At 40.9% G+C, this 26,669-nt stretch overlaps 1 protein-coding gene across 7 annotated transcripts in view; it reads left to right on the forward strand.

The window, feature by feature from the left end:
• ARHGAP28 (Rho GTPase activating protein 28) overlaps positions 1-26,669 on the forward strand; it is a 245,692-nt gene that overhangs the window by 46,938 nt on the left and 172,085 nt on the right. Inside the window, exons 1-2 of one of the 7 annotated variants that reach the window (XM_087438885.1) lie at positions 1,795-1,974; positions 13,988-14,100. The exons of 4 other annotated variants lie outside the window; for them this stretch is intronic. The gene's annotated coding sequence lies outside the window, so the exon portion shown is untranslated. Of the gene's footprint in view, positions 1-1,794; positions 1,975-13,987; positions 14,101-25,360; positions 25,487-26,669 lie in introns of those variants that run through there. 2 more of the 7 variants (XM_087438884.1, XM_087438886.1) reach the window with 2 other exon arrangements.

Consider the following 26,669-nt stretch of genomic DNA (forward strand, 5'->3'; position numbering starts at 1 on the left):
TCTTGGTAATTTTATAAAATGGACAAATATCCACTAAAGTCACTTTCTTTCTTTACACATAATAGATTAATGAGCAGCCATCAAAGAATTGATTTTTAGTCTCTTGTGACTTGAACTGGTCTCCACTGGATTTAGGCAATTTGTGAAGGCTCAAAACTAAATCTATTGTTTCAGATCCTTGAGACTATCCTGTCTCCCTGCATGTTGTTATGTTATATTAAGCATTAGTAGTTGGATCATAAGAACCACAAGGGACCACACATCTTTATCCTTCTTGTCTGAGTACTGCTCTTAAAAAAATCAATGAGTCCTTATCAAATCCCACTGCCACCAAGCCTGGACTTAAAGGGCAACAGAGGACAGAGTGTTTCCATTTTTAACAGAAACAGGCCTGAGGAAGGATTTTAGGTACCGTCTACACTAAGGTAAACATTTTTCAGCAAATTAATTCGCATTGAATATTGTACCTAATATCCATGCTGTAAGAAGTTTGTACATTAACTGTCTTAATAACATATTTGAACAGGATTATCTAACAAAATATATAGTCATATTTATCTCAAATGTTTTTAAGAGCTCCAACTTGTCTTAAAATTCTGTTACATTGCATTTTTCCTGGGATGTTTCTCTGTAGGAAAAAGTTATGGTTCATTTATTAATTCAATAAGTGTTCATTACAGACATACTGTGTATAGAACATTGTGCTTGATTTTGTCTGAAATTATGCATTTATTTATTCATTTATTTAACAAATATTTATTGCATGTTAACATATGCCAAGAGCTGTTCTTGTTGCTGGGAATATTGTTAAATCAGCATTATCAGGCCGGCCTGGTGATGTAGTGGTTAAGTTCATGCGCTCCACTTCAGCGGCCTGGGGTTCACAGGTTTGGATCCGGGGTGTGGACCTACGCACTGCTCATCAGGCCATGCTGTGGCGGCGTTATCTATGGGGACTCTGGCCCTCCTGCAATCTTGGTGCCAATGAGGAAGTCAGACAATACACAAGCAAACAAACGCATACATAATATAATTTTGGAGAGAAGAGAGGAGATATATTAGCTCTTTTTATCCAGCTACTAATGTCTGCAGCTACTATGTAATAGCAGCTGGGAAACCGGATACCGCAGTGTAATGACAGCAGGATCTAACCTTTATGTAGGGCAAGGTATGGGGTTTTTACAGTAACCTTATACAATTCTCACAATAGACTTGTAACAGACATGTTATTAGTCCCATTTATTCAGACAAAGAGGCTGAGGCCCAGAGAGATTGGGTAAATTTCTTTACTTAAAGCTAGTAAATGGCAAAGGGTTTTTGAATCAAACCCTTGCCTTTTGACCATAAGTCTCATAGTTTTTCTCTGCGTTATTACTTGATATATATTGGATTAATCATCCACAAATTCTTTTCTTTCTACATTTCAGGTTAAAAAATTTTCAGTAGAAAAACTTTTACCAAATCACGACAGATACAGTTTTTGCTTTTGACTTTGAAAGTACTTTTAATGAAGCTTCATATCTGCTTAGTGGAGAAAAGAAGGAAAGGGAAAACCTGTTTCTAAAAATTGCCCTTGCACACGGCATGGGTTCATAAGTCTCAGCCTTATTGTGATTGATTACACTTTGCAGTCTTTCTTAGGAAATGGATGAAAACTTGAGCTGGGACACAAACAGGAAGGCCGGGAGGCGGCGTTTGTCCCACAGGCACCACCTCTTTAAATAGCTACCCTGCGGTGGGAATTAGTCCTCCACTTAGAAGAGACACTCCGTTGCCCTTTGTTTCTCCAGCCCTGCCGTGCTGGAGGCAGCGGCGCTGCCCCGTCCCGGGGAGGGAGGCAGTGTGCGGCGGGGTGGGCTGGTGGACGTGGGCTGGAGGATGGCCTCCCCGCCTCTGCGCCGTGAGGACGTGCAGAGATGTCGCGGCGCTTCTCCCTTAAAAATATCACCCGTAAGACTTTTAATCTGCTAAGAGGTAAGGTTCAGAGCCCTTTCTACATCAATAACTTGGGCTACAGACTTCTTTCTGCAGGCTGCTTCTTTCATTTAAAAGAGGAAAGAAGAGAGCAAATAGTTGCTATGGCTTTTTTTTTAATCCATTTTTTGGTGGTTTTAGGTACATATGTTAATTGATGGTAAAGTGTAATTTTTTAACCTTTCAAAAAAGATTTTTGTTATGCAGTCAATGTAAGTTTCTAAAGCTCAAATACAGAAAGGAAGCATATAGGCCCTATTCCTGATTTGGGAGGACCCGTTACAATGGGATCTTAATAGGTGCATAAAGATGAACGGCTTAGGGGTCTTTTGATTCCAATTCTTGCTTTTGAGCAGGAGGCTTTAAACTGTGTCATCCCATCTCCACAGGTAATTATCTAATTTTAGAAACATCTGCTGAGGTAGCCTCCATTCCTCAGGCAAGCTCTTCCTCTCCTGAATGGAGTTAATGCATTTGTTCGGTCAGGCTGCCAAGCCTTTCCTCCTGTCTTCCGTGCTGGGACAAAGGGCGCCGCCCGGAAGTGGCCCTGTTTGTTGCCGTGCCCTGGAGCAGACAGGTGAGGGGGAGGCAGCTCTCTCAGTGTGCCTCCCTGCAGGAGAGGATTCTGCCTGGGGATGTGTGCGACTGCACCTGTCCGCTTCTGATCTTTTCCTGGCCTCTGGCTCCTCCTCCCGTATGTACCTTGTTTGAGACATTGGCATCTGTGTCAGAGTGTCTTTTTTAAGCTAACAATTAGCCTGTTTAATAACAAAGCAGAGGGTCTACTTCAAGAAATGCAAAGGCATGCTCTTCCAGAAAAGTTTCCAAAACATCAGTTAGCCTCCTTTCATGTTTAATTTCTAGAGCACTGTTATCCATACAACCGCTTGGTCAGTGACTCCTTATTTGTCTTTTATTGTCTTTTTATTCCTGTTCTTGTCCTTTGTGTTCTCTCGGAGGAAAGGGGAAGTATTAGGAAGGGTGGGTTTTTTCATTTATTTGAATTTCATTTCCTTTAAATTACGTTAGAATCACTTGCTTCAGTGTTCTAGGTTCTTTTTAGTTAAGTAGCATCATCTTTATATTTTGCAAGTGTGTTTATAGTTTCTTTATTGTTTTTAAATTGTTTTACTAGTGTATTTTGTAATATTTTGTAGTGTACTTTGGCCCCATTAAGCCTTCTCTTTAGATTAGCTTAGAGTATGGTAAGTGGAGTAAGAAAGCCTACTTAGATGAAATATTGCTTTTTTGTAGAGTGTGGGGAAGGGGTAAGGGTTTTTTTTTTTTTAACTTGTTCCTCAGATTTCAGAGAGTGGAAGCAAAACCAAGGTCCATGATAGGGTATAAATTTCCAGCATGATGTCTATCTAGCATGTGGCAATAACTTGATGTGCTCATTTGTTTGTGAAAATAATTTAACACTTTTGTGCTTTGGTTATTACTAAATAGTGTGATTTTCTTTAAGTCTTGTAAGTGATAAGGAATTTGCATTATGTTTACAAATTGTCTTCAAGTTTCACATTCCGCAGTTTTGTTTTGAGAGCCCCTGTGGTTCTGCACATGATCACTGCTGCTGCCCCCTACTTTGTACATGTCCTATCCTTTACAAATTTTGTGAGACCCTTGTTAAACTCTAAGCCAAGGGATCAATTGAATAGCAACTGTGCTAATCAAAGACAAGTGTAACAAGGTAAGACTTGTGTTTAGATTTGAAATTATAAGCAAAGGACTTTATTTTTACGATCTTAGCTGAAAAAAAAATCAGGTGGAAAACACAACCACACTTAGCCTACCTAAGCAAGCCGAATCCTTACAGGTAAGGAATTCTGAAGACAGTGGGCATAATAATACAAGGCTCTGTTAGCCGAGGTTCTGGCAGAAAGATTAGGAAAGATAACAAGATAGCTTATGAGATGAGCTAAAAGGAAACCAGTGCCCCTCTGCAATAAGGAGGATGACGAGGCCAAGTAACAGATTTGCTGGAAGGCCTGCTACTGATCTCAGTCGAGCTGAGTGTAGGAATGTGTTTCAAAGCCTGTTTAAAACCCCAGTGGTGTGTTTGGAATCAGTCTTGCTGACGTAAACACAGACCCTGGCTGGAAATTTTCCAAAAGCAGAGGGTGAAAGCAGCTCAGTCAAGATGTGCAGCATGATTAAAGTAAAGGCTCCTCTCCTAGGAGACAGAGAAGAACAGCCTTGTATCTCTCTCTGAAGGTGTGGTGAGACGTGGAGATAACACACACAGATAAGATTGCACCAAGAACAATCTCTGCAAAGTGCTTATCTAAACAGAAGGAAGGAGGGATTGAGAAAAAGGGAATTGTGTCTTGTGGTAGAGAAGCCTGTGGATTATTTAAGGGGGAAAGAAAACGATTGAGAGGAGTGTTTGGACAATGTAAGCGCTGATTAGATGGACATCCATTGCTAGGTGACTTTAGTGATGAATAAATGATAGGTTTACAAAGCCCAGGTACCACACAAACTCAGGGTTTGTAAGTGAGCAGAGTAAACAGGTCTCATCTCTGTTAGCTATGAAGATTAGCGTAAGTAATTCTCCATTTATTAGACATGGTTAATTAAATGAACATAAAGATTTAAACTTGTTTTCTTTCTCTTATGAATATACATAGTGAAATTGGGGCCAGATATGTAAAGCATATTTCTGCTTAGCTGCAGATCACCCTAGTTTAGACTTTCAAGAAACCAACCTGGTGCGTCACAGAAATCACCATTTGGGACATGAAAGGTCCATTAATTTGCCTTTGCTGTTGTGGAGGCAATAACCACATGCCAGTCCTGCCTGCTGACAGCCGGAGTTCACAGGACAGCCTGAAGAGTTGACCAGTGCCTTCAGCACTGGGGTCAGACATCCATAGGACTGTATGGATGGTCCAGACAGGGTGGTTTGTAGCAATAGGATTAAGGAGGCCAACAGACAGTTCACTGACTTCAAAAGATCCTTTTTAAGTAACAGCATATTATACACTGGTTGCCTTTTGTTTCGTTCTTTGCCAACCTGAAATTATTCAGTGGCTGTGAGTCTCGCAGTGTCTTTAGTAAAATATCAGAGGAGTTATCACTTGATCATCCCTGGCTGCTGCTGTCGCTCCTCCTCCTCCTCTTTCTCCTCAAAACCAAACACACTAAGCGTGGTTTCTTTTTGAATTAGGCAAGTCTGTGGATATCCCTTACCAATAGGAGGCTGCGATCCTTTCAAAACTGCTTTCTAATCCGTGAAACAGAAGAAATCAGAAATCAATACTAGACAAACCCATCTTAAACTTCTTCAAGAAGTGGTGTAATTTCCAGAGTCTCAGAAGTGCCTGAGCTGCCAGACGTCTCCCTAGGAATCGAAGTCTTGGTGGTGCTGGTGAGAGTGGAGTTAGAGAATGTGAGCAGGCGTTGTGCGAACACTGTTTCACTAATCTCCACAAAAACTCTGTGCAGAGTGGATATCCGCACTTTACCTCAGGAAACTGAGGCACAGTGAGGCTAAGTGTGTTGCCTAAGTTTATGCAGCTGATAAGTGTCAGGGCAAAAATGTGAACCACGGTTAGACTCTGAGGCCTGGGAGTTTTCTCCCACACAACACAAGTGAAGGACACAGTTTGCTGTCTGGCCGTGTTTTTCAGTCTGGAGGTAGGCGAACTCTTTGAGGTGTTGTTGGAAGTCGCCACAGGACTTTGAGCAATCAGGGAGGCTGTTTCCCCTCATTAACGGGCCTCCCATGCTCTCTATTCTCAGACAGTCTTTACTTTATCTGACCTACTCTCTGGAAGGAGAAGATAGTATCTATTCCTCTTCCCCAGTAATATATAAATCTTGGTGCGTGTGTGTGTGTGTGTGTGTGTGTGTCGGGGGTACTATTGTGAGAAAAGAAGGGAATGGAATCACATTACCATTTATGAACTGCAAAAGTTTGAGAAGGAAGGTATTACAGAGCATTATTATATGTTCTTAAACCCTAAGTGAATTCACTGAGCACTTTCAGTAATCTGTTTACAATTCTGTTTACTGAAGATTTGGCTTTTTGGCAGTTCCTTCAGCACTTTGGATTTGTAAACCAATTAGTCTGTCAAAGTCTCGATCAAATTCTACCCCCCCTTCTCCTTAAAGCACTGTCTCACCACTCCCCTCACACTGATATCCTCTCCAAATTCCTAAAGGCTAGGTTATTAGACTCTTTCCTTTAATATGCATATACTCCCATACTCAGCAAGGTGAGAATTCTTTTTAAAAGCATTCCTTTGTCTCTGGCTAGCCTGTGGGCCCCCATTGGATACCAATAGCTTCCTTTACCTCAGTAACATTCCTCTTCCCCCATAGCTAACACAGAGCTGGCCTTTAGTATTATTTGAGTCATTGCTTATATTATCCTCCCATTGGTTCTGTTTTTGTTTCATGAGTCTACACAGATTGTTCTTCCCAAGACAGTTCTTGAAATATTCAAGGATAGTCATCATGCTTCCCTGGAGCCTTCTCAGTTTCTCCAGTGCTTTCACATGTGGCACGGCTTCTCGACAGTCTCTCTTCATCCGTCTTGCTCTGAATTTAGTCTGGCGTCAACATCCTTCCTTAATGTGATGCTCAGAGCTGAATCCCAGGTCTGCTCATTTGGAATAGTCATCTCCCCTTTCTGAATGACGTCATTCTACTTCTTTGCCACTTAAGATCCAGTTAGTTCTCTTGGCATCTGTGTAACGCTGTTGGCTTGTACTGACCTTGCATTTGGCCAAAACCTCTTCACATTTTTCACATGAACTGTACTCATGCCAGGAAGCAATCATCCTAAACATATACAGCTGCAGTTTCTGAACTTTATCCCTGTTGCTATTAAGTTTCATCCTGTTAGTTTCAGTTTATTAGTTCTCCCAATGGAGAATTTCTTGATTCTTGGATTATTATCAAAAATAGTCTATTAGGCTAGTAAGAAAAAATGATCTTCTGAGAAAAAGTATTCTTAAGCTTTTAAAAAGTTTTAATAAATCTTCCCAAAGAATAACTCTACTCATGTTACCTTGTTGAGAAAACTTGAGAGGCTTTTCAGACCCTGGTGGTTAAAGTCCTAAAGTGTCTTCCTGGGGCGTCTGAAGAGTCTTTACAACTATGCCTTCTCTTGCATCACTAGCCAAACCAGACTCCTTGTCCATCCCACCCTGTTCTCTGCACCTCCCTGGCTGTGTGGCTCTGCTCACCCAGGGCCTAGAGTTCGTATCATGCCCATCCCGTCTCTGCCAGTCAGAATCCTGCACATCCTTCTCCCTGAGGTCTTTGCTGAACTTTAATAGGGAGTAATTTTTCTGTCCTTGGAGTTCCCAAAGTGTTGTCTAAACCTCTTAGCACTCATTGAATTCTACTTTGTGTGAGCAGTCTGGCATGGTGGTTAAGAACAGAGGCTCCAGGAATGGACAGCCTGTGTGGAAATCCAGCTGGTATCCCTTAGTAATGGTATAACCATGGGCATGTGAATTTTTCCTCCTAAACCTCAGTTGTCGCATCTGTAAAATGGAGGTAGTAGTACTTACTTTACAGGGTTATTGTGAGGATTGAACTAGTTAGTAAGTGTACAGTGCTTAGAATGGTGCCTGGCACATAATAACTGCTAGTAATTGTTAGCTATATCTATAGGTACTCAATAATGTGAATTTTACTGAAGAAGCTGAGAATAACTTATGGATGATTTTTTGAATCCTCAACAAATGAAACATTTTTTCATTTTTCATCTATCAGATGAAACATTTACGAATTTATGGAGACAGAATATTGGAGAGGAACAACATTTTCACAAGGAGGCTTTGTGAGATGGTCTCCAACTAGAGGCCAGACTGGTACGCTTTTTTGCTTGTGGTCAAATATTAGTCAATTTTTTTTTTCCTTTTTTTGTGAGGAAGATCAGCCCTGAGCTAACATCTGCCAATCCTCCTCTTTTTGCTGAGAAAGACTGGCCTTGGGCTAACATCCGTGCCCATCTTCCTCCATTTTATATGGGACTCCACCACAGCATGGCTTGACAAGCGGTGCGTCGGTGCGTGCCTGGGATCCGAACCAGCGAACCCCAGGCCCGCACAGCGGAATGCACGCACTTAACCACTTGCGCCACCCGGTTGGCCCCAAGTCAATAGTTTTATAAGCACTATGCATATTTACTGGTGTCAAGTAGTGCAGGTAATCTGGAGAAATAGGGCCTCCATGTTATGAGGTGTGTTTATCAACATTGTAATTCAAATACTTAATTACTCAAAGCCTAATTTTAATTTGTGTGCCCATGGGCTAATGCTAATTTGCATTTTGCTTTGTACAGAATAACAAAAGAAATTGTAAAACATTTTTTTTCCTTTTATAAAGTATAATCTTTATTCCCTTGAGAAGAAATCATGGTTAAGTGACATCAGAAACTCATGCATTTAACTTTTGGCATTTATCATGAGGATAGCAATCTTTAGCCTGAAAACTCACTCTGACCTCAATATTTATTGAAAGTCTACCAAGAATCTTGTGTTGGGCTAGGTAGTGTTGAGGGGTTAAGAAGTATAAGACAAAATTTCTGTACTCAAGTTTATTTGGAGATAGATGTAACACACAGTAAATAAAATAATAATATAAGGCATATTATATGGAAGTTTTGTCCTCAGTGAATTACTAAGTCAATGGTATAGAAAAGTGGGTATTATAAAAGCCTCAACAGGATAGCTCTTAATTGCTACAAACCTCTGTCAATTTTCTTTCCAAACTATCACTTTAAGAACTCTAGAGATTAAAAGAGTACAAGCCTTAAGGACATCATCAGTTAACTAACAATAAAATATTTGTACAACGTGTTTCTTCTTTGAAAATCAACTCTACATTAAATAGTAAATATACATATACCTGATGATGAGGAGGATTGTAATAGCTAACACATTATCTTAATTAGTTCTGATGATAACCTTACGTTATTATTCCATTTTTTCAGACAAGTCTCAGAGTGGACACACAGTTTATTACATCAGTAAGAGGCACATCTGTGATTCAATTCAACATTATTCAATTCAACGTTGATTCAATTCAACTAATTCAACATTAGTCCAACTGAAAAGCCCTTTTTCTTACCACTATAATATCTTGTCCCCATTGACTCCTATTCAGCAGCCTGCTTAAGGGATCCGTGATTAGATCATTATGGACGAACTTTAGTGTATATGATTGGAGTTGGAGATAGAGATGAGTTTGAAAGATAAACTTAGGCAGGTTGTAAAGAAGCTTTTATATATGCTAATGAATTTGGAACATCCTGCCAACAATTGGGGAGGCCTCATCAACTGATTATTAATAAGAGAATGGCATTATATAATTTTTGTTTTAGCAACATAACTCTTGCAAATGTTTGTAAAAGTATTAAAATGGAAGGAGACAAGATATTGGGAGACAAGGTAGGTGGTGCAATAGCCTAGATATATCATAAATTTGTACACTGGATATACAACAAAATCAACAAAGATGGATTTGAGAGATGTGTCTGAGGTAAACTCCCCCAGATTAATGGACCTGCCCAGTATGGAGGGCGAAGAAGAGGGAGGAGTGAAAAATGGCAGGGTGTGTAGTGATGCCATTCCTGAGGCTGGGAAAAAGGAGTGATTACAGTTAGGAGGGGGCTGAGTTTTGGACACGATGAGTTTCAGGTGAAGGAGAACATACTGAAGGCAGTTTGACATCCTGAAGAGTCAGAGCTCAAGAGCAATCAGGCCAAAGGTTAGTAAATCCTCAGCCTGTAAGTGAAGCTGTGGCAATGGATAAGGTCAGGGGGAGAAGCTAGGGGTGCTGCAAGTAGATATTGAAAGAGGATGAAGGACAAAACCCAGGAACAATACCGATATTGAAGGTATGACTCTCCTTAGCAGTGTTCCAATCTGATGGCTACACTAAGGACTCTTTGATTGGACACAGGTGTTTCCCAAGCCTCCGTGAACATGATTACTAGCCATCCTTTAGGGTAGCTTCCTTAGACAGTAGCTAAGACATAAGCTGTTGATTTTTACTAGTATCCCTCTCAGAGGATTGACTCCAAACTTGGGAAATAGTTTGCTCTCTGTAAATTGACTAAGGATTGGTATAGTCTGGACTTACGTATAACTTGTTCATAAATTGGTTGTTAGATGTCCCAGTTTTTCTTTAGAAGTTTTTTTACGTAAAGTTTGCATGTTACATTTCTAGTTTTAAAATAAATTAGTGCAGTGTTGGTATCCACATGAAATGATTGGCAGTTCCTTAATGAGCTCCAGGTTTCTTGTGAAGTGTCTTGTAAATGTTACCGGCAGCTTCTAAAAATGTATGAGCGCTTTGATTCTACTGTGGTGTATTCTGTCAGTAATGAGCAGAAACTTCTCTAAAAATTGCCCGTATTGTCTGTTCATAGACAGCTATTTAGCAATGACTACTGCATGAGAAGTAACAACAGTGCAAATAGCCTGTGGAAAACACTCAAGGCACAGGGTAAAGAGTTCTGGCTCTGAGGTCCTACTGCCTGAGTTCCAATCCTGCATCTTCCTCTTACCAGCTGTGGGTCCTCAGGCCAGTGACAAACTCTCTTTAAGCCTTTGTTTCCTAATCTGTAAAAAGAAATTATAATACTACTTATAATATTTTTCGTAGAATTGTTGAGGATGTTCAGCAGGTATTTTGCCCAATGTTGGGCGCGTTGGGAGTGTTGTATATAATTACTATTAATGCACATCGACTAGAGTCAATTTCTCTCTTTTATCTGGAAATGTTTTTATCTGACTTTCCTGAATGTAATACAGTTCCTAGCTAGATAGTTCTGTGAATAATAGGTTCTCTGATATTGGGGGATGTTGGGCTATCACAGCAGTTCATTCTAATGGGTGCATCTTTCTAACAAACCTCTGGGAGAAATTCGACAATCCTGCTACAAAAGTAAATCAAAGAGAACCCAAAATGTCACTGACATGGAATCCAAGAGTCTCTAGCTTATATAGAAGAGATCCTTATGAACGAATAGTTTGGAAAACTGTAAGGGAAGTGTGAGGCTGTAGCAAGACGTTGGCAAGGAGAGGCCAGCAGAAGGGTCAGGCCCTTCCTGTGAGCAGCGGAGCTGGCAGCCCTGTTGATGTGTGTGAGCAGGGCTTGACTGTGCATTTCACCTCTCAGGCAGGACCAAGGACCAGGATAGATCCGGGTGCTTCCAGGCAGGGCTGCTGCTCTAAATCAGAGCTCAGGTAAGATAAGGTCAAGGCCAGATGGCTGACCAGCGCTCACTTCTCCATTGTTTGCAGAAGTCAGACCACAGGGCTGCTGCTTCTGGATAGAATTTGACTTTAACTGAATATTCACATATAAGATTTAAGCAGTGGAGACTGAGAAAAATCAATCAGTCCTGTAATGCACGTGAATTTTAGAGTCACAGAATATAATTTTCTTTATTTCTGGCAACAAAATTTATATTCTAACTCTAATCTCCCCTTTCTGACAGATAGCAGAATAATTTAATCTAGTTATGGCCACGGCCAGTCTACTTCATCCAATTTAGCACTAAGTTGCTTCTGGTTAAGATTCGGGAATATTCAGGATCCCTCCCCTCCCCATTGTTGCTTTAAGGAGTGCCGCTGTAGAGGTGGTCAGGGGATCTGTGTTCTAGACTCAGCCTCCCCTCCCGACTTCTCAGAGCCCTGAGCTGACCCCCTGACCCCAATGGAATTGGATGCAGGGCTCCTGAGATGCAAACGTGGATCTCTGGGCCCAGGTGTGGCTCCCACCTGGCTTCTTGTTATGAACTACCCATTTGGCAGCCCATGCCATCAGGACCCTTAGCTCAGCCAGGAGTGTCTGTCAGACTGAGACTCAATCTGTTTCCTTCTGTTTCTCTCTCTCAGCTAAAATCAGCACCCCTTAGGCAATGCAGGGAACCCCTGACACCCGCTCTGTCTTAGCCCAGCAAGCTCATCTCTACCCATTCTTCTTGCCCTTGTGACCTGGCATGTCTCTGCAGCTGCCTCCCTTAATAATTAAAGAAGGGAAGCAGGAAGCAAGCATCCTTCCAGGTCCTCCCAAGCTTCTTGAGGAAAGCTGTCATGACCCCAACTCCCACCCTAAGACATCAGGGCTTTATTCTGAGGGTGGGACACTGAGTGCATAGCCTCTCATTGCTTATAATGCTCTTTTTCCTCTCCAAATTTTTCCCTTCCCAGTTTGGAGCGGAGGGGTAAAAGAACTTGCTCTGCCACTTTATATCTCTCTTCAAAATTATTTTTGTTTCTCATTTGAACTAGAGCCAAGAATTTGGAGTCTTTGTCTGCTGGGTTTTTTTTTTTTTCTCCTGACAATCCCCCCTGGGGCAAGTGATGAACTGGCCACCCCATATCTCTTGGAACATGGGCTTAGGGAAAGGGGTGGAGGTGGTGAAGAGGAGACACATCAGTCAACATTATATCATATCATCCTGGCAAAGGGCACCCAAATCTGACTCATCCCTCAAGATCCACACTGGGTTCTCACTTCCATGAGATTCCAGCCATTTTGGCTGCCCTCCACACCTGGGGGGACTCCTGTGCTTAGAACTATCCCCACTGTTACGAGGAGCATGGCATGTTCCTCAAGGGTGTGAAGTGACACTGTTTTGTAGGGTGAAAGACACTGATTTTTGACACGCTGAAAATCCAAATATGAGGATGTTGCTCTTCCCATGTTTAGTGTTTTCCTAAGAGCCTTGATTAGAGCTCTAACGGGGAAGCTCCTGCTCCATAGACACACAGTCACGTGCTGCACAATGACGTTTCCGTCAGTGACGGACCACATATACAATAAGATTAGTATCATGCAGCTGAGGTGTGTAGCAGGCTATACGATCCGGGTTTGCGTAAGTGCACTTGTGATGTTCGCACAGTGACTAAATTGCCTAACGATGCATTTCTCAGAACATATCCCTGTTGTTAAGCAACATATGACTGTATATGTGTATGTATATGTGTGTGTACATATACATGTACACATACCCACACATACATAATTAAAATCATATTTCTCTAACAGACTTCTGGTTGGACTTTTTAGGAGCTGGCTATTTAGTCACAGTGCTTACTGTTTCCAATTTGCATTGGGTCTGCTTTCTTCCCCAAATCTTAGAAATCCACCAGTGATAATGCATCTAAATTCTAAAAAGGAGTTGGAGGATTTTAGACAAGGTGCCTCTGAGACCAAAGTGAAGGCTGGTCTTCCCACCCTGCCTCAGCCCCAACCTGCCAGTCCTGTTTCTCCAAGAGATCCGTAGGGGCCGCTCTATCCTAACTTCCGGAGCTGGTTTGTTAATGGCTTCCCAGCACTTCCTTTATGCCTTGCCTCAGGCATTCAGCGTGTTTCTCTTTTATGTTTAAAGCTGCCCCTCCTTACTAGGCCCCTTGAAGTTCTTTTCTTCCTAAAGATTGCATATAGAAATAGCAGTGACTCATGCAGTCTCTTTTTCACGTAGCCCCCTTAGACAAGTCCAGACTCTTTATGCCTGAAGAGTATTTACTTTTAACCACAGGAAATAGTAAATTGCTCAACTGGGTACAAGTTCCTGTGTTGGATAGCTCCCTGTGCCCTCCAGCCCACTCTCTATCCTTCTCCATGTTCTGTGCTCTGGGCACCTCTCAGAGGGCTCATCCACTAGCCTTCCCTCCTTCTAGGTCCCAGTTGGATCTGGCCAATGAGAGGCCCCGGAGGGGGTCTGAAGTAGGAAAGGAGTAAGACTGGGGTCTTTGTTCTCCCTCCCCCTCCCTAGGAAGTGACCGTGTTCTCTACCCGAGAGACCAAGCACACATTTCTTTTCATGACCCTGTCCTACTGTTCCTGTTCCAGCCTCAAAGCCCTTTGGTTCTGATAGCCTCTCTCTCTGGGAAAAGCCCGAAACTCCCCCTTGCTTCTTCTGCCCTGCTTCCAGCCTCCCCCACCCCGGGGCAAAGCTCACATCCATCTTACCCTCTCCTTATTTGTTTATGTAATGGATTATTGAACCCATTCTCAACTCCAGGTACTGTCCTAGGTGTTAGGGGTACAAAGAGGAAGAAGGTGACACATCCCTGCCCTCAGCTGGAGTCAGTGAAGGATGAAGACATGTTCAGAGTCTGACAGCAGGAGGGACATGCTGTAAAAGAGGTAGGAACAAAATGAGGGGGAAACAAAGGCCAAAGTTACCAAATTAAAGTTATTTTGCTTAATGAATGTGAGGAAATCCCTCTATAAAATCCTGTGAGAAGCATTGTGTTTTCTAATTTGTCACATTTGAAGATGTTGAGTAAAGATACCTGATTGTGATCCCCTGTTCTCAAACTTCATCTTAATGTCACATTTGACAAATAGCAGTACCTCTCCCAAGAACAGCTAGCAATTTGTGGAGTCAGAGTTGTTTGTATTGAGGCAGCTGCTGAGCAGCAAATGCCTATGGGCAGTCAGAGCCCTAAAGAAATTAAGGAGCTGATTCTTTCCAAAAGGAAATTCACGGAGGAAAAAGCCAACTGATTACCTCATAAGCTGTCTTTGGAATTAATTTCAGTGCTTGTTAAAGGACCTAAATCCGCCTTTCATTAGGGTTCTCAAAGGAGTTCCTAATTAGGCCCCATCTTTTGTCACCTATAAGCGACACTCTCATTCAAGTCTCTGCACAATTTATATAAATGAAATAACACAGATTACAAATTACCCAAGCAAAATGGGGGGACAATTTTTCATACTATTATGAATTTTTTAAAAAGAAATATTGGCTTAGGGCTGTGAATATTGATTTAACCATTCCTTCAAGAGGACCAGGTGTGTCAATCAAAACATCCTCTTTACTCACAGTCTTGCTACTTCTTCCTGGCACTGGAAGTGAGTGATAGAGAAAAGACATCTTCATCATTCTGGATTCTTGAGCTTTGGCTCTCCCTTCTTTGGCCCAGGTGATACCTTAGATGGGCACATGTTGCTCCCTCCTCTCTGCTTCCTCTGCTTGTAAGCAGCTGGAACTTGGCTTAACCTCTGTCAATACTTAGAGGAGTCGATGCCCTGATTGTGACACTGTTATTCTTATACCCCTAGTATACGGGAAATGACTGAACCAATCAGCAGATTCTGAGGTTTCCAAAAAAGTGGGCAGAGTTGAGAAACTGAGAAAGGGGCATTATTGTGTCTATGATCTACAAATGAGCTTCCATGCAGATGTGAGCACTTGACTGAGATGGAAATCTGCAGGCTTTACTTAGTTCTCCAGCTACTAATACTACCCAGTAGTAGGTTATAAAATCAGCTTAATTGGTCAGTATCAGCATTTGAGAAAGTGGAATAGAGAGGAAATATGTCGGAGTACCTCACACACAATGAGACTTGCATGAAATTTGTATTTGTTGCATATATGATATATATGTGTATTGGACAGAGATATAAATTATACTACTTTTTTTTTTTTTTTTTTTTTGCTGAGGAAGATTTGCCCTGAGCTAACGTCTGTTGCCAATCTTCCTATATTTTGTTTGTGAGCCACCGTCACAGCGTGGCCACTGACAGACAAGTGGTGTAGGTCCATGCCTGGGTACCCAACCTGGGCTGCTGAAGCGGTGCGAGCCAAACTGAACCACTGGGCCACTGGGGCTGGCCCTATATTTCTTTTTTTAATTTATTTTTTTATTTGGGTATAATTATCATATAACATTATATTAGTTTCAGGTGTACAACATAATGGTTTAATATTTGTATGTGCTGTGAAATGATCACCACAATAAGTCTAGTTAACATCTGTCACCACACATAGTTACAAAAATTTTTTTTTCTTGTGATGAGGACTTTTAAGATCTTCTCTTTTAGCAAATGTATGATACAGTATTCTTACAAATTATTATAAATTATATTTCTTGATATGGGTTGAAGCTAAAAATTTTTTGAAAAACACTCCCCTGAGAGTTATACAACGTTTGAAATAAGGAGACGTTTTATTGGGGACATGGCGGGGTGGGGAGGGTTTGGGTGTTGATATTGGAGGGGAAAAGGTCAGTTAAACAAAACAGCATTTTGAGATCAAGTGACCAAGATAATGATTTCTCGAGTTGTTAATTTATACCAGCTAAACTGCGCTATTAGCCACTGTTTTTTTTTTTTTTTAAAGATTTTATTTATTCAGTTTTTTCCCCCCAAAGCCCCAGTAGATAGCTGCATGTCATAGGTTCACATCCTTCTAGTTGCTGTACGTGGGACTCGGCCTCACGTTGGACGGAGAAGTGGTGCCTCGGGGCGCTCCCGGGATCCGAACCCGGGCCGCCAGCATCAGAGCGTGCGCACTTAACCACTAAGCCACGGAGCCGGCCCGCTATTAGCCACTGTTGGTCACGAGCTTATGTATTGTGAATTTCTCATTTTTTTACCATTTCATTTTCTTTCCTCCTCCTTTCTTTAGTTTTTAGTAAAGAAGTTTTTGAAAAATTACCCTATCATATATACTTAAAGAAAAATTTAAGGGGCCGGCCCCGTGGCTTAGCAGTTAAGCGCTCGCACTCCGCTACTGGTGGCCCAGGTTCAGATCCCGGGCGCGCACCGACGCACTGCTTCCCTGGCCACGCTGAGGCCGCGTCCCACATACAGCAACTAGAAGGATGTGCAGCTATGACATACAACTATCTACTGGGGCTTTGGGGAGAAAAAAGGAGGAGAATTGGTAATAGATATTAGCTCAGAGCGGGTCTTCCTCAGCAAAAAGAGGAGGATTAGTATGGATGTTAGCTCAGGGCTGATCTTCCTCACAAAAAAAAAACAAAAACAAAAAAACAAAAAAAAAAAAAAGAAAATTTTAAGAGAATTTTCCTAACTGTGTCAGAGTCTAAAAGGGGTGAGTGTATACCCAAGTCAGAAAAAATTGGCAATAATGAGGGTAAAGAACCCAAAGGAGGAAAGCAGCCCTCGGGAAGTTGGAACCCAATGTCCCCACCATTGTCCCACTGTGGCCTTCCCACCACATGCCCACCAGAATGCCTTCTGGGAATGACTGACCACTTAGTTCTCTTCTCTTCATTCTTCGAAACCATTATTACTATTGACAGGTGAATCCTTGAAAAATGATGTAAGAGATTGTACCATCTAAAATTTGATTAAAAGGATTAAAACAAATTCTTTCCGTAGCAAGGACTGCCATTCAAAGCTACTAAAACTTTGCTATGGGAAAAAAAATCCCTTAAATGGCGAATTTTCTTTTTAGAGTTCAGTTTCTTATCATAAAATTTTGTATTCTCCAGGCTTTTTCCTTTGGCCTAAAAATATTGAAATGTTCGAATATGATCATTTATTCAGATTTGAATTTTGTATTGAACATGTATTTTGAGAACAGGAAAATATCAGCTAAAATAAAAATTAGCATCCTTTGAGTTAAGAAAGTTCTTTAAGCTACATCATTGTTATTTACCTTTCTTTGATACTAAGAGTATATCATTTGCTCTCTCTTTTTAAGAATGAGATTAACAGTGACAATAATGATGAAGATACTCATTTCCTTCTAGGGGTGCTATCTACAATTGGGGAAAACTGTTTTCATGTAGACTAATGGTTCTTACCAGTGGGAGCTTTTAGAAAATACTGGTATCTGGGCCCCACCCCCTGAGATTCTGATTCAGCTGATCTGGAATGTGGCCCAGGCATTAAGATTTTAAAAAGTTGTGATGTGTAGTCAAAAAGTGGTGGTTCCTTGAATATTAATTTGATGTCGTGGCTTCACATAGGTATTTTCATGGGTGTTTTTCTTCTACTCAAAAACACAAGTTTAAGCAAAGTTATGATGCTTTATTAAAAGCGTTAAGTACAACTATCAAAGAATTCTTTATTTTAAATACACGGGCACAAGAGACTTTTTTAATGTAAAAGTTTAATTCATCTGTTCTAACAGTCTCCGACATTTATCAATCACTGCTTAATTCAACTGTCATTTCCTCTTTAACCAACTTGAGTAGTTCTGCTTCTCTCAGTATGTTCTGGTTCCTTCTGCCTTTTGTCTAGTCAGAAACTACAGCTTCGGTTCAGTTTCTCCAGGCAGCTGCATATCTGAGGCGCTCGCTGATGTTCTTCCTACAGCTTTTGGCTACATACACTAATTTGGTCATTCATCAAACACTTTCCCAGTGCCTGTTGTGGGCCAGACTTTGTATCAAGGCTCAGGATACAAAGATGACTAAGGCACAGTATTTTCCCAGGTAGAGGAGTTCCTGTGGCCGGTTCTCTCTTATACCAAGAGATAAGTGCAAAAATAGAGTATCCACAACAATGTTTGCAAGGAGAATTTAAGTGGCTCCTAACTCTGTCAGCAAAAGCTTCAGAGAGGTAATGGCATTTGAATTGAGTCTTAAAGGATAAATATGTTACTTGACCTGGCAGCAAAGGGGAAAAAGGACATTCTTGACAAAGAAAAGAGCCTTGCAAAAAAGCCACAGTCCGTGGCTTGTTCAGGCAAAGGTGGGAAGGTCTGTTTGTTGGTGAGGAATTGCAGGGGATGAGGCTGGCAAAACGGACTTGGGAGAGAGGCTGGCCGGACCTTTTTATGATATGCTTGCTTGCTCTTTGACCTTTGCACGGTAGGGAGCCAGCAGAAAGGGAACTCCGTGAACAGATCTACACTTTAAAAAGATTCATTTTGGGGCTGGCCTGGCGTACTAGTTAAGTTCGCATGCTCCACTTCGGTGGCCTGCGGTTCGCGGGTTCAAATCCCGGGCGCGGACCTACACACCACTCATCAAGCCACGCAGTGGCGGCATCCCACATACAAAATAGAGGAAGATGGGCACAGATGTTAGCTCAGTGACAGTCTTCCTCAAGCAAAAAGAGGAAGATTGGCAACAGATGTTAGCTCAGGGCCAATCTTCCTCACCAAAAAAATAAAAAGATTCATTTCATAACAGCATGGAGGATGGACTGAAGAGAAAAGATACAGGAAGCAAAGAGAGTGAATTAGGAGACCAAACTGTGGTATAGGCACTATTGATAAGACTTAAAAAGGACTTGAAATGATCACTTATAGGAAAAGCATGAGCATTGTGGAAAATCTGGAAGATAACAAGAGAAATATTAAGAGGAAAATACAAATAATCTATAATCCTTTCACCTCACCACCATTAATGATTTGTTCTCTTTTTTCCTGATATTTTATATGGCTAAGATAATTTTAGATCCTGATTTTTCATTTAGTACTATGAAAAGCATTTCTTATTATAATGAAGACACTCCATTAGCATGATTTTAATGGCTACAAAATCACTTTTGTATGGATGCACATTAAAAATATCAAACCATTCCCTTAAATGGCTGTTTCCAAATTTTCATAAATAACCTTATGTTTAACATCTTTATGTATAAAGTTGCCTAAAACTATTGTTTTCATAGGCTATATAACTTAAGTAGAATTAATGAGTTAAACCACACTTAACATTAAGACTTTAATGCTGCTGTATTGCATTTCAGAAAAAGTGTAAAAACTTGTGCTTTAGATTTTAGAAATATTCAAGATATAGCATAATTTGGTTGGATTTGGTGAACAGTTGCTTTGGGAGAGTCAAAAATGATGAATTAGTCTAAAATGATTCCAGTTTTCTAATTTGGCAGACTTGATAAATTATATCGCCAGTAACCAAGAACAACAAGAATATAGGAGGAGCAGACCTTGCAGGGAAGATAATGAGTTCTGTTTTGGACTTGCTGCATTTGAGATGCTGCACTGGTAGAAAATCTAAGTAGTACACAGTGGACAAGTGAAAATGTGGTGTGAAATTCAGCAAAAGATGTGCGAAACTCAAGGTCTAGATCTGAGAGAAATTTGGCAAATAAACGTTAGTCCAAGTTGTGTAAGTAAGTGGGAGAGAAAAATCAGTGACAATATAGGGGCAGGGGATGAAACTCTGGGGAACACTGCTTTTCAGAATTGGGTAGCAAAAGGAGCCAGTGAAATAGACTCAGAAAGAGTATTCGGGAAAACCAGGAGTTAGCATTGTCATGGAAGCCAGGAGTGAGAGATTTTCTGGAAAAGAAAGGATGATCTGCAGCCCTGGCTGTCAACCCTATCAGACACATTGTTTGCTTTACCATCCCAAAATGAAATTTATAGATCATATAATCTACCTATGCACATAATTTAAAAAATCAATATAATGCCCCAACTGTAATATAAAGGAAAAGATAAAAGAATAGAATACTTGATAGAATAAGTATTTCAATATGTAAACATCGGGACTTGACTACATGAGTTGACATGGTAAAGGAGTCAGATGGTTGCTCTGATGTGCAGAATTACCGTGGATGGGGATGCTGCAGATGGAGACCGGCCCACATGAGCTGTATTGCTTTGTTGATGCACATGACCTGAATTTCCAGAATGGCGAATATTCAAACAAAACAAAGTACAGTTTTCCCTCGACTTACACTATAATTGTGTTGCTGGAAAATTCTGTGTATAAAAAATACTTTGTATTTATGTCTAAAACTGAATCAAATTCTCTGTTCAAATGATTATTAGTAGGTCTTTCACCTGTGGTGAATGTCCAGCAGGGTATTTGAAAGTCATATGTGACACAGGACTGTTGCTTCTTGGTGCAGGACTGTCCACTGCGTTGTACGACTCTTAGCTTTCCTGGCCCTGCCAATTAAGCCAGTAAGGCCCCTAGTTGTTGCAACCATCAAAAAGCTCTCCCGCAGCATTCCAAAGCACTCCCTACGGTGTGACACAGTCCAGGAAAAGCAGGGGTTCGAGATGTCAACGCCTCTCCTTAAGTCTTAGTCTTTAAAGTTCTGGGTGAGCAAGAAATGGAGGAGAAATAGCATAATGGTGTCGTAATCGTGACCTCTGTGACCTCTGTAGAACTCTGTGGTTCTCTCTCCCTCATCAGTTGATAGAATTTCTCCCCTGTTTCTATATAAATTGCTCCAGTCCTTCCTTCCTCTCTCAACTATAGGTTCTTCGGTTATTTCATCAGACACTCAAATATTGCAGTTTCCCTTAGCAATGGCTCTAATCTAGCCAGTTTCCAGGCCACTTAGAAACAAAATCTGTTCTCTAAAGCTGCTTCCAGCTTGAAACTTACATTTACCTGATTCAAACTTGTATTGTAAACATTAAGCAGAACATAATAAAGATCTTAAAAGAAATGCCTTAATTATTCTGGGTTATTTGTGTGGCATTTATACTGATCATATTGGGTGCAAAAGCTTTCTGCATTTCTTCCCAAGAGACCATTCTTCTTTAAGTCACAGGAACATCTGGAGCTTCCATTTATTCATAATTAAAATACTTATGAGATGTGATAAATGTGAAATCCTAAAATGCTATAAAGTATAAGGTCCATAGTTGGTATGGACCATAACTGAATATAGAAGATCTTGGCATGTAAGAGTAGGTAAGGTCCTCTTATGCTCAAAATAATGACAAATGGGGAAAGTTGTGTTTCTTTGAACTGTTGTTTTAAGTCTTCAGACCATGGATACTCTTCTTACATGCGTCTCTGTTTCATTTCAGGTTTTTTTTTTTTTTTAAAGATTTCATTTATTTTTTTTTTCCCCCAAAGCCCCAGTAGATAGTTGTACGTCATAGCTGCACATCCTTCTAGTTGCTGTATGTGGGACGCGGCCTCAGCATGGACGGAGAGGCGGTGCGTCGGTGCGTGCCCGGGATCCGAACCGGGGCCGCCAGCAGCAGAGCGCGTGCACTTAACCGCCAAGCCACGGGGCCGGCCCTCATTTCAGGTTTATTTTTTCCTCTTCTACTTTCCTGTGCCTAAAGGGAAGGAAGGGGCAGATATGGGATGGATAGAAACAGTGGAAGAAGCGAATTAAATTTAGGGTTCTGGAGGTTATGTTCTGAGTGGAAGAGAATAAAGAATTGAAGTCGATTTTCAGGGGTCTGTTTAAATGTCTTTGCCTACTCTCTTTTCTTCCCCCACCTCAGTTCCGTGTGAAGCCATACTGTAAATTGTAAAACACAGTATGTGTTTCTTGGCAGCGACATTTAAAAGATGGTAGGTCACTTTCATCAGTAAAGGATGTATATTGGTTTCCAGTGTGCTGAGGGTTTGATTTAGACTTGTCATTCGTTCAGAGGGACCCGTGAAGTTTAAGGGTAATCAAGAGGGACAGCAGGAAATATAATTCACAATATGAATGGAACATTTTGCACACCAACTCATTCACCAATATGAGAGTGTCCTGGATTACTTGCGTAAGCCTCTGTTAGATCATTCATGCAACGGGTATGAAAGGGAGAGAGAGGTTAGACTTTGTAAATTCTGTACAGTAATAAAATTAATTGTATTAATTCTTTATTCATTTTCAGTCAGGAAAAATAAAAATATTAGATAACAAACAGTGTTAAGCTGTTTTTCCACTTAAAAATCAATATTTCTCTGAGAGAATGCATATGGTGTGCAATTCTAGATTTAAGGTGCTGCAAAACAGATACACAGAAAATTGTGCTTAAAATAGGTGCCGAGTTTGTTCTGTGCTTTCTGCAGCATATCTCACTACACATGTTGAATACTCCTCTCCCAGCTCCTTCTGATCCTCCCTACAAACTCAGTGTCATAATAGACTAGCAAGTTCTGTTCCAGTCCACTTTTTTCTTTCATAATGCCATAAGTAAATCACAGTAGCTTTTGCTTATTGTTTTTGCCTGACTTCAAAACCACTAGAGAAATTGTCACTTTTTAAACCTGGCTCATTGACCTTCAGCGTTTAATAGGAAGACAGACAACAGTCCTCTGAATTGCGGAGGGGTCTTGGAAGTGACCAGTTCTGTCAGGAAGAACTTGGTCCTCCACTAGCCAGTGACATCATGTTGCTGTTCTGTCCTTCAGAGGACATAGCTATGCTCCAATAATTTTGTTTCAGAGTACATTGTCTTCCTTATGACATTAACGATTCACAGTGGTTTTCAGTTTTTCTTGTACAGTCTTTAGATTCACTTCAAGGTTCTAAAGCTTTTATTTCAGATCTTGCTTTTTGTTCATTCAACAGAATTTGAGCTTCTGAATTCTAAAATCACATAACCAATTTAATTTCTCAATTACAGTTTTTCCTAGGTGCACAAAGGAAGATTAAACAGACTTTCTGGAGAAATCAACTGAAGCGCTGAAATTTTATTTTCACAGATTGCCATAAGGGTATTTTCTTGTGTATTTGTTTTATTAAAGACTAATTTTCTTCATCCAAGAGTGGAGCTTAGAGCACTTTCCTTTCTAGATGAGTGGACTTTTATACAAAGATTCAGACTCAGAGTGTGAGAAGAAAGCACAAGCAAGTTTTAATTGAGCCTCCCACTCCTCCTGAGATGCAGCAAGGAGAGTCAAGTCTTAGAGTTTCTCAGTGCTCCCCGAGGGCCCAGCCTGTGCCCCTCGTGGAGCAGTGCGGAGGTGCTGTTCTAGCAGCATGGCAAATCAGGAGACAGTCTATTCTCTTGATCTGGAGAAAGGAGAGGATTTCTTTCGAGGTGTCTCAGGCAGGCACACCACAGCAGCCTGCGCCCCACACACATTCTTTTGCTCTGGGCTGGGGGTCACCAAACTTCCCATAGAAGGCCAGATGTAAATACCTTCAGCTTTGCGGTCCACACGCTCTCTGTCGCCACCAGCCAGCCCTGCCATTGCAGCACGAATGCCACCAGAGGCTGTACTTAAACCCGAGGGAGTGTCTGTGCGTCAGGAAAGCTGGCTTTTCAAAGAGCCGGCAGCAGGCTGGACGTGCCCACTGGGAGTGTACTGCCCCCTGCTCTAGGGCACATCCCTCCTTCTTACTGGGCGAGCTGGGTGTAGCCCAGCCCTTAAGGTGAGAGGAGACATTTGGGGCCCTAGTTCCCCTTCACATGAAGGGTGACCAGATATCTAGAGGTTGGGCATCCCTAAGCACTTGTGGGCTCCAGGCCACCTCCTGGGACATCCCAAGGAAAGTTGTAAAATATAGCCAAGTAGCAGTTATACCTTTGCATTTTGTGTGTAACGTTGGAGTCTAAATTCAAACTACAGCATCTGGCACAAGTCAGACAGTCATATCTAAGGCCTACAGGCTTTTCCTGCGTTTGGGGACAGACTGGTAAATGGATGGATAGAAATGCTTAACAAAATGCATAGAACATGCAAGGGCGATATTCCAAATATTTAATAACTCTTAGAAAGGCCCAGCTACCTACCAAGAGCAACAGGGCCTAGTGGTAGACAGCCAGCAAGGCTCTATTGGCAAGCTCTCGCTGGAAAGAAGTTCCCAATAAATGGTGGCAGAGTGTGCACACGTGCACACACACACATATTTATGTATAGCTAGAAATAAGACACACATACATGCATGTGTACATACATTTTTAAAGAGAATATCGAGACTACATGGGCTTTCATTTCTCCATTGCAAATCTTCCTCTTCCTCTCTTTGTTCCTGATTGAGAAAAATGGGACTTCTGCTACGCTTGAACCAACGCCTTCCTGCCCCCTTGGCAGCCTTGCTCCATCCCTGAGGGGGGGCCCCCTTACAGATCAGTCTCTCCTTTTCTAAAAGCTTCCTGCCCCCTGCCTTCCAGGATGCTCAGATCTTCCTTATTCTAAATCAATAGCCACTTATTTGAATACAACATTTTCTACTGGACGTGTTAGTCTTTGTCTTCAGAAAAGGCAGGTGGTCGTGCAGGCTAGGAATTTCAGCAGTGACCAGTTCACTGTGCTCTTTAATTTCTCTCTCTCCTGTTTTCTCTCTGAATTCTGCTGAGTTCAGCTTTGTTGTTGCTTCCAAAATGACCTCATTACAACATCCTGTATGTCTTATAAATAATGAGATTGGCAGTTAATGTATTTAGTAAAGTCCCATCAGACCTTTGGTGAGTAAAAGGAGCAAAGTCCCCTGTCAGTCTAAACTCCCTGTTTGTGTTTCTTTCTCCTTCTCAGGTATACATACACACATACTCTTCTGTGATTTTATATTTCATTCAGAATTCATTTAAAAGTTTAAATTAACAAACGGAGAATGAGAAACGAACATTAGCCAGGCACGGTTGGTGGGAGCTCTGGAAACTGATGATGCAATAAAGTCAGGGTTATCTAGGCTGACTTCAGAGCTCACCAGAGGGAAAAAAATTTATATGTCTATGTCCAATAAATGTTTGTGGGACTTTGGGGACCTAATTGGTCCCTGCCTGTTTCTTTGTTACCATTCAAGTGTTATATAAAGTTCACTTTCTGTGGTAAGGTGTGTCCACTTTCAAAATCTGTCCTGCCTTGTGGAAGACAGCTTTTTTTTTTTCCTTTGGCATCATTATGCCCCGCTTGAAGCAAGACTTTAGAGAGGAAAAAAACCTAGATCACTTGGATGCTGTTGGAGTTTGTTCTCTGTCACTTTGAGACTGGAAAAGAAAAGATGGCCGTCGACTCACAGATCTCTGTCTTTCAGAGGCTCTCGAAGCCGAGGCATCTGCCTTTGCTTCCGAATGGCATGTGAGGCCAGAAGCGGCCTGGCAGTTGCCTCTGGGACAAGATGTACAACTTAAGGACTCTGGATTTCCATGAACATTTACGTGGTATTTATTCCCCCTCCCTCTCTCCAGTCTTCTGTTTCCTGTTCTCTTTCATAATAGCATAGCTTTGTTATCTTTTTGGAGCTGGCACTGCCTGGAACCGATTTCTACAATTTAGAGGCCTCTGAGAGAAAGGAAATTAAAGAACAGTGATTAACTTCAGATAATGGTTTTTAAAAACAAGTTGTTTTTTTTAAGTGGAACCTTGAGTTTAAAGGAAAAGCATTGAATTTAGAAGAAGGAAGAAGATAGGTATTTATTTTGTTTAATAAAATTCAAATTTTTCTAGAACAAAAAAGAAATTATATAATGATTAAACCTATAAAATAATTTTCTTAAATATATTTCTTCAGTACAAGAGTCACTTAAAAAAGGATTTCCCTATATGCCTACAATTCATCCATCTTTATGGATTTAATATTTACTCATTTGAAGCAGGCATCATGCCAGGACCAGTGATAGACTGAGGAATGTCAAAATAAATCTAATGTAATTTACAATTTCAAGTGGTTTAAAATCAAACAGTTGAGGTGAGTCATATCTCCAAGTCCATGTAATAAAGATGGTGGGGGGCAGATGTTGGCAGACAATTTCCTCTGGTGAGACTGGGGACAATATCCCAGAGACAGTTGTACTTACTTTAATTCTTGGTTTATACAACATCTCATTTTTCTCTCAACAATGTGTACAGTTTTCTTCTTTGGTAAAATGTTCAAATCTTTAGCCCATTTTTAAAATTCAGTTGTTTGTTTTATTATTATTGAATGCTGAAAGTTCTTTAAATATTCTGGATACAAGTACTTTATCAGATATGTGATTTGCAAATGTTTTCTTGTAGTATGTGACTTATCTTTTCATTCTTTTAATGATGTCTTTGAACAGCAGATTTTAAATCCATTTTATAAATGTTTTATTTGATGGATAATGCTTTTTGTGTTCTGTCTTTGAAATCTTCACCTAACCCAAGGTCACAAAGATTTTCTCCTATGTTTTCTTCCAGAAGTTTTAAAAGGTTTTACGTTTACATTTAGGTCTATGATCCATTTTGAGTTAATTTTTGTATAAGGTATGGATGGAAGGATGGAAGTTCTTTTTTTCTTTTTGCAAATAGATCTTCAGTTGTTCCAACACTCTTTATTGAAAAGATTATTCTTTTTCCACTGAATTGCATTTGCACCTTTGTTGA

Source organism: Ceratotherium simum, chromosome 14 (genome assembly GCF_057802395.1).
Source record: "Ceratotherium simum simum isolate JZ-2026a chromosome 14, ASM5780239v1, whole genome shotgun sequence".
NCBI lineage: Eukaryota > Metazoa > Chordata > Mammalia > Perissodactyla > Rhinocerotidae > Ceratotherium > Ceratotherium simum.